Source organism: Primulina tabacum, chromosome 1 (genome assembly GCF_025594145.1).
Source record: "Primulina tabacum isolate GXHZ01 chromosome 1, ASM2559414v2, whole genome shotgun sequence".
Lineage (NCBI taxonomy): Eukaryota > Viridiplantae > Streptophyta > Magnoliopsida > Lamiales > Gesneriaceae > Primulina > Primulina tabacum.
The window spans coordinates 30,579,553-30,590,139 of record NC_134550.1 but is presented as its reverse complement, the minus strand read 5'-3'; positions in this window follow the sequence as shown (position 1 = coordinate 30,590,139).

Here is a 10,587-nt window from a genome sequence, read left to right as displayed (position 1 = left end):
CAAATACTTCTTTCGACCTCCAGGGTGAATACTGTATTTGCTACAATGTGCTTCTCGAAGAAGGGCAAATTTCAAATCAGAATCATCAGGAACTACCAGCCGACCCTTAAGTCGTAAAGAACCATCAGAAAAAATTTGAAATCCAGACTGATGTCCAGCAGATACAAGTTCTTTCGACTTTTGGATTTGAGCATCGCTTCGTTGGGCCTTTCGTATTTTCGATATCAAGTTCGGCTCAATTTGCAATGCTGAGACAGTGACAGAATTCCATTTAGAGTGAAAAGTCCAACCAGAAGTACATATATCTTCATGTACCTTGGCGACACAAACAGATGCTAAAACAGAATCATGAACTTTCCGACTAAGGGCATCCGCAGTAACATCCACCGATCCAGGGTGATATTGAATCTCACAATCAAAGTCTTTCAGGAGATCCATCCACATACGTTGCCTCATATTCAAATCAGATTGAGAAAAGAGATATTTCAGACTCTTATGGTCCGAATAGATAACAAACTTCTCTCCGTACAAATAATGGCGCCAAATCTTCAATGCAAACACAATGGCAGCCAATTCAAGATCATGAACGGGATAACGAGTTTCATGAGATTTCAATTGACGAGACGCATAAGCAACCACTTTGCCATGTTGCATCAGAACACAGCCCAAACCTTTACCAGACACATCTGTACACACCACAAATCCTCCGGTACCTGAGGAAATAGTAAGCACAGGTGCTGTGGTCAATTTCGTCTTTAATTCAAGAAAACTAGCTTCACATTCATCTGACCAAATGAATCGCTGATTCTTCTGTGTCAGTTGAGTAATAGGTTTAGCTATTTTCGAAAATCCTTCGATAAAGCGACGATAATATCCAGCTAAACCCATGAAGCTACGGATCTCAGGAACATTCGTAGGTTTTGGCCAATTCAATACAGCTTCGACCTTCGCAGGATCAACAGATATTCCATGTCTCGAAATATGACGTGGCCCAAAAATACTACTTTGTCCATCCAGAATTGGCATTTGGACAATTTAGCATATAAATGACTAGTACGAAGAGTTTGAAGTATCAGTCTCAAATGTTCAGTATGCTCCTTTTTCGATTTCGAATAAACAAGCATATCATCAATAAACACAATAACGAATCGGTCAAGATAATCTGGGAAGACACGATTCATTAAGTCCATTAAAACAGCAGGAGCATTCCTGAGACCAAAAGGCATAACCAAGAATTCATAATGGCCATACCTCGTACGAAAAGCAGTTTTGGGCACATCTTCGTCTCGAACTCGTACTTGATGATACCCAGAACGAAGATCAATCTTCGAGCATACAGAAGTACCCTGAAGCTGATCAAATAAGTCATCAATACGAGGAAGTGGTGTGAGGCCCGGGGCCGAAGAGGGCGGGGGGTGATCGCCGGTGCCATCAGTTGCACGGACAATGAGCGGCTCCTGGCAGGCTTCTAGGTGGAGGGAACATGAATGAACCGACCCACACGGGAATGAGAGGGATTCCGAGATTGTTCAATGTAATGGACTGTACAGTTGAAGAGGGCTTAAAAGATTTGATTTGTACTACTCATATCACGAAGGTGTATCTTCTTTTCGGTAGCTCATCACATAAGAACTCCAAAGTTAAGCGTGCTTGACTTGGGGCAATTTTGGGATGGGTGACCTCCTGGGAAGTTTCCCAGGGTGCGTGTGAGTGAGGACATAAACGCGTTGGAAAGACTCGTCTTGATACAGTGAGGACAGTCGTCGAATCTGGGGCGTTACAGTTGGTATTAGAGCCGACCTCTCTTAGTACGGTGTGGTTCGGGGACGAACCAAGCGGAAGCTGGTGGGCATGTGAGGCCCGGGGCCGAAGAGGGCGGGGGGTGATCGCCGGTGCCATCAGTTGCACGGACAATGAGCGGCTCCTGGCAGGCTTCTAGGTGGAGGGAACATGAATGAACCGACCCACACGGGAATGAGAGGGATTCCAAAGATTGTTCAATGTAGTGGACTGTACAGTTGAAGAGGGCTTAAAAGATTCGATTTGTACTACTCATATCACGAAGGTGCATCTTTTTTCGGTAGCTCATCACATAAGAACTTCAAAGTTAAGCGTGCTTGACTTGGGCAATTTTGGGATGGGTGACCTCCTGGGAAGTTTCCCAGGGTGCGTGGTGAGTGAGGACATAAGCACGCTGGAAAGACTCGTCTTGATACAGTGAGGACAGTCGTCGAATTTGGGGCGTTACAGTTTGAGAGATGCTGATGTCTCGAAGACTGCTTTTAGGACTTGTTATGGTCACTACGAGTTCCTTGTGATTCCGTTCGGTCTGATGAATGCGCCAGCGATCTTCATGGATCTAATGAATCGCGTATTTCAGCCGTTCCTCGACCAGTTTGTGATAGTGTTCATAGATGACATTCTCGTCTACTCCAAGAGTCGGGAGGAGCACAGCAGGCATCTGACCACAGTGTTGCAGACATTGCAGAAGCACAAACTATTCGCAAAGTTCAGTAAGTGCGAATTCTGGTTAGAGAAGGTGGCGTTCTTGGGCCACATTGTTTCTAGCAGTGGCATTGAGGTAGACCCGGCGAAAGTCGCATGCAGTCAGAGATTAGGGTTGTGCCTCAGAATGCATTCGAGATCCGCAGTTTTCTTGGGCTAGCAGGATATTACAGGAAGTTCATTCAGGGATTCTCATCCATTGCCGTTCCACTCACAGCACTGACCAAGAAAAATGTGAAGTTTGTGTGGAGCGAGGAGTGTCAGAAGAGCTTCGATACTTTGAAGCAAGCTCTTATCTCAGCACCCGTTTTGGCTGTACCGTCAGGATCCGGTGAGTTTGTTCTGTATACCGATGCTTCGAAGCTTGGTTTAGGTGCAGTTCTGATGCAGCATGGGAGAGTGATAGCGTATGCTTCTCGACAGCTGAAAATCCACGAGAAGAATTACCCTACCCATGATCTGGAGTTAGCGGCCGTAGTTTTTGCCTTGAAGATTTGGAGGCACTATCTGTATGGAGAGAAGTGTCAGATCTTTACCGACCATAAGAGCCTCAAGTATTTCTTTACGCAGAAGGAGCTGAACATGCGTCAGAGGCGTTGGTTAGAGCTTGTGAAAGACTACGATTGTGACATTAGCTACCACCCAGGTAAAGCTAATGTAGTTGCGGATGCTTTGAGCAGAAAAGTCGCAGTGATGGCTCATTTGACGATTCAGAAACCTCTTCAGATCGAGATGCAGAGGTTTGATCTTGAGACTTACCCTCGAGGTAGAGTTCCTCGTCTATCTACCTTGACCATTCAGTCTTCCCTTCTTGCCCGTATTCGCAGTGGTCAGGCCGCAGATGAGCAGTTGGCACAGTGAAAGAAGAGAGATGAAGCCAAGGGCAGTGTTTTGTATTCAGTCAGCGACGGTATTGTGAGATACCGAGATAGGATATGGGTTCCTAGCAGTGATTCTATCCGAGCAGACATCTTATCAGAGGCCCATACGTCCGCGTACTCCATTCACCCTGGGAGTACGAAGATGTACAAAGATCTGCAGCTATTGTATTGGTGGCCCGGTATGAAGAAGGACATCAGACGGTTTGTGTCCGAGTGTCTGACCTGTCAGTTAGTGAAGTCCGAGCATCAGAGACCAGCAGGTTTGCTCAAGCCTCTCCCTATTCCCGAGTGGAAGTGGGAGAATGTTACCATGGATTTTGTGACCGGATTGCTGAAATCAGCCAGGGGATCGAATGCTATTTGGGTGATTTTAGATCGTCTTACCAAATCAGCGCACTTTTTGCCTATTAAGACGACTTTCACCATGATTCAGTATGCAGAGCTGTATATCCGAGAGATAGTCCGACTCCATGGTATTCCAGTTTCGATCGTATCCGACAGAGATCCCAGATTCACTTCCTCATTTTGGAAGAGCTTGCATTCGACTTTGGGTACGAAGTTGCTGTTTAGCACATCTTTCCATCCACAGACAGATGGACAGTCGGAGCGAGTTATTCAGATTTTGGAGGATCTTCTTCGCGCTTGCGTCATCGATTTCTCAGGGAGTTGGGAGTCGAACTTGCCACTGGTTGAGTTCACCTACAACAACAGCTTCCAGTCTTCTATTGGTATGGCTCCGTATGAAGCACTGTATGGCCGCAAGTGCAGATCTCCTGTTCATTGGGATGAAGTAGGAGAGAGAGCAGAGTTGGGTCCAGAGATTGTCCAGCAGGCAGCAGAGGTAGTAGTCAAGATCCGTGATAGGATGAGGACTGCTCAGAGCCGACAGAAGAGTTATGCACGTATTATAATTGCTCAGTACAGATTATTTTCAGCATGCCTCAGGACAGGATATGTTAACTCATGCATATTTTAATTCAGATTTTTACTCGTTACCTGCGATATATGCATGCTGAGTCTTTAGGCTCACTAGACTTGATTGTTGTAGGTACTGATGAGGCCAGGGCCGAGGGCAGGGACCAGTGAGCCAGCTTGGGTCGGCAGTAGTGGCACCCGAGGACCTCAGTGCAGCAGTCGTTATTTTATTCCGCAAACATTTTATCAGTCGTTGGATAATTTTAAATTGTGATTTTTGGTAAACTTTATTTTCTTCCGCTGCGATATTTTAAACATTGAACTTGATTCATCAGTCGATTTTATGAATGAGGCCATTTAAGTTCTTTTAAAAAGAAAATTTTAATTTTTCGCAAATTTTCAAGCAAGAAGTTATAGGGCCTTTTACAATTGGTATCAGAGCGGTGGTTCTGTATAGGGTTCTACTACTATTGACCGTGAGAAGCTCACGAAGCCACGTCTTCGGTCTGTAAGTTATTCAGTTCAGCATTTTGTTCAGCACTTTAGTTAAAGCATGAATTATTTTGTCAGCATGCTTCCAGATTTTCAGTATTTCAGTGTTCATTTAAAATAAATTATGGAATTATGCATGTTAGTTACGTATGGGTTATATTGGAACAGTATGCCCCCTAGACTGCATTTTAGAGCGCAACAGAGAGGAGGAGCCTCGCCGAGAGGACAGGGAGGAGCGTAGACCGGAGGGAGACCTACCACCTCCTCCACCGCCCCCACCGGACATGAGTGCCCAGATGTTTGCTGGGATGGCACAGTTCTTCGCACAGTTTGCGGGGGACAATGCCGCAGCCGTAGCCGGAGCCGCAGCCAGGCCGACAGGGCCCGAGGCTGTTTATGAGCGATTCATGAAGATGCGCCTGAAGGAATTCTCTGGGACATCTGACCCCATGGTTGCCGAGGGATGGATCAAATCCCTCGAGGTCATCTTTGAGTTTATGGAGCTGGGGGACGCAGACCGAGTCCGATGTGCCACCTACCTGTTCACTGGAGACGCCCGCTTATGGTGGGAAGGAGCTTCGGTAGCCTTGACTTTGGCTACTCTTTCATGGACCCACTTTACGGAAGTTTTCTACTCCAAGTATTTTTCTGAGGAGGTTCGCACCAAGCTGACCACCGAGTTCATGAGTCTGAGACAGGGGGATATGACGGTTACGGAGTTTATCCGTAAGTTCGAGAGGGGCTGTCACTTTGTGCCCCTGATCGCGAATGATGCCAGAGCCAAGCTGATGCACTTCCTGGTGGGCTTACGACCGATCTTGCGCCAGGATGTTAGGGTATCTGACCCTGCTACTTATGAGATTGCCGTCTCCAAGGCCTTAGCCGCAGAGCAGGATCTGCGGGATATCGAGAGGGATCGCCAGGGCAAGCGCCCAGTCCAGGCACCGCACCGCCCTCCTCCTCATCAGCATCAGCAGCAGAATAAGAGTCCTTTTAATGGACCTCCCAGGAACCGAGGCCAGCAGCAGCAGCAGCAGCGGGGACGCCTAGCCCCGAGGACTCAGGAGCACCCCGCCTGTCCCAGGTGCTCACATCGCCATCTTGGAGCATTCATGGCTGGCTCAGGAAAGTGTTTTAAGTGCGGCAGTCCAGACCACATGTTGCTGCAGTGCCCTCAGAGGAATCTGCCTACTTAGGGCTAGGGTTTTTGCTCTCCATGCCGCGGAAACCAACCCTGAGACTATGTTGTTGACGGGTACCTTTAAACTTTAAGTTATTATTTGAATTTCCGTGTTTTGGGAATCGGGATTTAGATTTGAACTTAGAACTGTTATAGGATTGCATGCTCTACTCAGATTCATTTTGGGGGAAATTAAGCTAGAAAAACCTTGACCTTTGCATGTCTATAAGTTTAGTTCTTGTAACTACTGGATTCAACTTAGAGCTTCGCTCTTTCAGGGAGAATTTTTATATCTCGTTCCGCTACCAAGGCCTTGATAGATTCAGGGGCCACTCACTCGTTTATTTCGGAGGTCTTTGCAAAATTTCTCAAGATCCAGACCATTGGGCTAGATACAGCCTTTTCAGTAGTGTTGCCGTCAGGCGAGGAGATGGCAGCCCCCAATGTTATCCGAGATATAGACCTTGAGTTGCACGGTAATCTTGTTTATGCGGATCTGATTGTGCTACCGATGCCGGAATTTGACATCATCCTAGGGATGGACTGGCTATTGAGGAACAGAGTGTTGATAGACTTCCAGCGGAGATCCGTTCTTGTCCGACCGCCAGGAATGGAGCAGTTCTTATTTGAGCCGGACAGATACTTTCCTTTACCGCGCATTATTCCGTATGTTCAGACTAGGAAACTCATGCATAGATGGTGTCGGGCATTTCTAGCGACCTTTTTATCTGTCCCCGAGGAACCCAGCCAGTCAGCCTTAGATGTTCCGATTGTCAGAGATTTCTTAGACGTTTTTCCCGAAGACGTCTCTGGTATGCCACCCGAGATAGAGGTGGAGTTTTCCATTGAGCTTATGCCAGGTACGGCTCCGATATCCAAAGCGCCGTACCGATTAGCACCGACAGAGATGGCAGAGCTTAAGAAGTAGATTCAGGAACTTCTCGACAAGGAGTTCATTCGCCCGAGCTTTTCTCCATGGGGCGCGCCAGTCTTATTTGTGAAAAAGAAGGATGGCTCGATGAGGCTTTGCTTTGACTATCGGGAGTTGAACAGGGTTACAATGAAGAATAAATACCCACTTCCGAGGATTGAGGATCTGTTTGACCAGTTGCAGGGAGCTTCGATTTTCTCCAAGATAGATCTGCGTTCCGGTTATCACCAGTTGAGGGTAAGAGATGCTGATGTCTTGAAGACTGCTTTTAGGACTCGTTATGGCCACTACGAGTTCCTTGTGATGCCGTTCGGTCTGACGAATGCGCCAGCGATCTTCATGGATCTTATGAATCGCGTATTTCAGCCGTACCTCGACCAGTTTGTGATAGTGTTCATAGATGACATTCTCGTCTAATCCAAGAGTCGGGAGGAGCACAGCAGGCATCTGACCACAGTGTTGCAGACATTGCAGAAGCACAAACTATTCGCAAAGTTTAGTAAGTGCGAATTCTGGTTAGAGAAGGTGGCGTTCTTGGGCCACATTGTTTCTAGCAGTGGCATTGAGGTAGACCCGGCGAAAGTCGCTGCAGTCAAAGATTGGGTTGTGCCTCAGAATGCATCCGAGATCCGCAGTTTTCTTGGGCTAGCAGGATATTACAGGAAGTTCATTCAGGGATTCTCATCCATTGCCGTTCCACTCACAGCACTGACCAAGAAAAATGTGAAGTTTGTGTGGAGCGAGGAGTATCAGAAGAGCTTTGATACTTTGAAGCAAGCTCTTATCTCAGCACCCGTTTTGGCTGTACCGTCAGGATCCGGTGAGTTTGTTCTGTATACCGATGCTTCGAAGCTTGGTTTAGGTGCAGTTCTAATGCAGCATGGGAGAGTGATAGCGTATGCTTCTCGACAGCTGAAAATCCACGAGAAGAATTACCCTACCCATGATCTGGAGTTAGCGGCCGTAGTTTTTGCCTTGAAGATTTGGAGGCACTATCTGTATGGAGAGAAGTGTCAGATCTTTACCGACCATAAGAGCCTCAAGTATTTCTTTACGCAGAAGGAGCTGAACATGCGTCAGAGGCGTTGGTTAGAGCTTGTGAAAGACTACGATTGTGACATTAGCTACCACCTGGGTAAAGCTAATGTAGTTGCGGATGCTTTGAGCAGAAAAGTCGCAGTGATGGCTCATTTGACGATTCAGAAACCTCTTCAGATCGAGATGCAGAGGTTTGATCTTGAGACTTACCCTCGAGGTAGAGTTCCTCGTCTATCTACCTTGACCATTCAGTCTTCCCTTCTTGACCGTATTCGCAGTGGTCAGGCCGCAGATGAGCAGTTGGCACAGTGGAAGAAGAGAGATGAAGCCAAGGGCAGTGTTTTGTATTCAGTCAGCGATGGTATTGTGAGATACCGAGATAGGATATGGGTTCCTAGCAGTGATTCTATCCGAGCAGACATCTTATCAGAGGCCCATACGTCCCCGTACTCCATTCACCCTGGGAGTACAAAGATGTACAAAGATCTGCATCTATTGTATTGGTGGCCCCGTATGAAGAAGGACATCAGACGGTTTGTGTCTCCAAGTGTCTGACCTGTCAGTTAGTGAAGGCCGAGCATCAGAGACCAGCAGGTTTGCTCAAGCATCTCCCTATTCCCGAGTGGAAGTGGGAGAATGTTACCATGGATTTTGTGACCGGATTGCTGAAGTCAGCCAGGGGATCGAATGCTATTTGGGTGATTTTAGATCGTCTTACCAAATCAGCGCACTTCTTGCCTATTAAGACTACTTTCACCATGATTTAGTATGCAGAGCTGTATATCCGAGAGATAGTCCGACTCCATGGTATTCCAGTTTCGATCGTATCCGACAGAGATCCCAGATTCACTTCCTCATTTTGGAAGAGCTTGCATTCGACTTTGGGTACGAAGTTGCTGTTTAGCTTTCCATCCGCAGACAGATGGACAGTCGGAGCGAGTTATTCAGATTTTGGAGGATCTTCTTCGCGCTTGCGTCATCGATTTCTCAGGGAGTTGGGAGTCGAACTTGCCACTGGTTGAGTTCACCTACAACAACAGCTTCCAGTCTTCTATTGGTATGGCTCCGTATGAAGCACTGTATGGCCGCAAGTGCAGATCTCCTGTTCATTGGGATGAAGTAGGAGAGAGAGCAGAGTTGGGTCCAGAGATTGTCCAGCAGGCAGCAGAGGTAGTAGTCAAGATCCGTGATAGGATGAGGACTGCTCAGAGCCGACAGAAGAGTTATGCACGTATTATAATTGCTCAGTACAGATTATTTTCAGCATGCCTCAGGACAGGATATGTTAACTCATGCATATTTTAGTTCAGATTTTTACTCGTTACCTGCGATATATGCATGCTGAGTCTTTAGGCTCACTAGACTTGATTGTTGTAGGTACTGATGAGGCCAGGGCCGAGGGCAGGGACCAGTGAGCCAGCTTGGGTCGGCAGTAGTGGCACCCGAGGACCTCAGTGCAGCAGTTGTTATTTTATTCCGCAAACATTTTATCAATCGTTGGATAATTTTAAATTGTGATTTTTGGTAAACTTTATTTTCTTCCGCTGCGATATTTTAAACATTGAACTTGATTCATCAGTCGATTTTAGGAATGAGGCCATTTAAGTTCTTTTAAAAAGAAAATTTTTAATTTTCCGCAAATTTTCAAGCAAGAAGTTATAGGGCCTTTTACAAGTGGGTACTTGTTTTTCACAGTAGCCCAATTCAGCTGCTTATAATCGATACACATTCGCATAGTACCATCTCTCTTCCGAACAAATAAGACCGGAGCTCCCCAAGGTGATACACTCGGTCGAATATATCCCTTATCGAGAAGATCCTGTATTTGTTCTTTCAATTCTTTCAATTCCAAAGGTGTCATGCGATAGGGAGCTTTAGATATGGGAGCAGTCCCCGGCATAAGATCAATACTAAACTCAACTTCTCGATGAGGAGGAAAATAAGGAATCTCATCGGGAAATACATCCGGGAATTCTTTCGCAACAGAAATCTCAGATAAAGGAGACTCCTTCTTAGAGACATCAATAGCGTAGATAAGATAACCCTCATCTCCGCTAGTCAAAAGTCGAGACATTTCCAAGGAAGATACCAATGGAATTTTGGCTTGGGAACCCTTGCCATAAAAATTCCACTTGGGTCCATCAATCGGTCGAAATCGAACCACTCCATGGCAACAATCAACAATAGCTCGATTTGTCATCAAGATATCCATGCCAACAATACAATCAAAGTCGTGCATCGGGAGGACAATCAAATTCAGAAATACCACATTATCCTCATATATCAATACACAATTATGCACAACTTTGTCAAACAAAATAATCTTCCCTGCTGGCGTGGCTATCGACAAAGTATCACACAACGGGGTACACTCAATATCATGAGATGCAACAAATACATGAGATATGAATGAATGAGATGCTCCTGTATCAAATAAAACACGTGCAGGATAATTGCAAAGCGTGCAAATACCTGCAATCACGCCACCAGGAGCTTCTCTCGCCTGATCCTCAGTCATGGCGTACACTCTCACTTGAGGAGGAACTTGGGCACTCTGACCACCCGGTCCTCGATATCGTGGGACACTCGACTGCTGAAAGGATGGGACAGGAACAGCAGGTCTCATCATACTGGGGCCACTTCTA